The sequence below is a fragment of the Triticum dicoccoides genome, chromosome 7A (assembly GCF_002162155.2).
Source record: "Triticum dicoccoides isolate Atlit2015 ecotype Zavitan chromosome 7A, WEW_v2.0, whole genome shotgun sequence".
NCBI classification, from domain to species: Eukaryota; Viridiplantae; Streptophyta; class Magnoliopsida; order Poales; family Poaceae; genus Triticum; species Triticum dicoccoides.
In genome coordinates, this window is record NC_041392.1 from 700,837,723 (window position 1) to 700,838,317 (window position 595).

Sequence of the window (595 nt, forward strand, 5' to 3'; positions counted from 1 at the left end):
TTTTCATAGACTATGTGGTGTCATGTATTATATAGCCAACATTCAATTCCAATGTTCTATTTCATATTTTATCAAGCCATTTGACTAAATATTTTTATTAAAGAATTAAAGCTGGCAATTATTTGTATGCCATATCATGGTGTCACTACTAGAAATCACCATACCTCTGACGGTGATAATGTAATAGCCGACGGGCAGTCGGTTATGATAGTAATAGCCAACTGTCATCCCAATGGTGACGGTTATTATCAACTCACATGTTATACTACTATTACCCGTTGGTATACTATATTGCCCGACGGTGAAAATTCAACTCTTGGGTATCCAATTTAATGTTTGCATGTCCATTACAATGTCCAACGGTTTTCACTACATCCATAGGGATTCCATGTAATGCCCACGGTTCATTGTAATGCCTGACGACTTTTGTTACCCCCACGGGATTACATTTAATGCCTGACAGTACATTGTAGTATCCGACAATTCATATTTGTAAATTTTCCCAACAACTAGACCACATATCACATGGAAAACTTATTTTATTTTATTTTTTTGACATTTCCATCATTTTCTTTTCTTTTTTCTAAAACTGAAA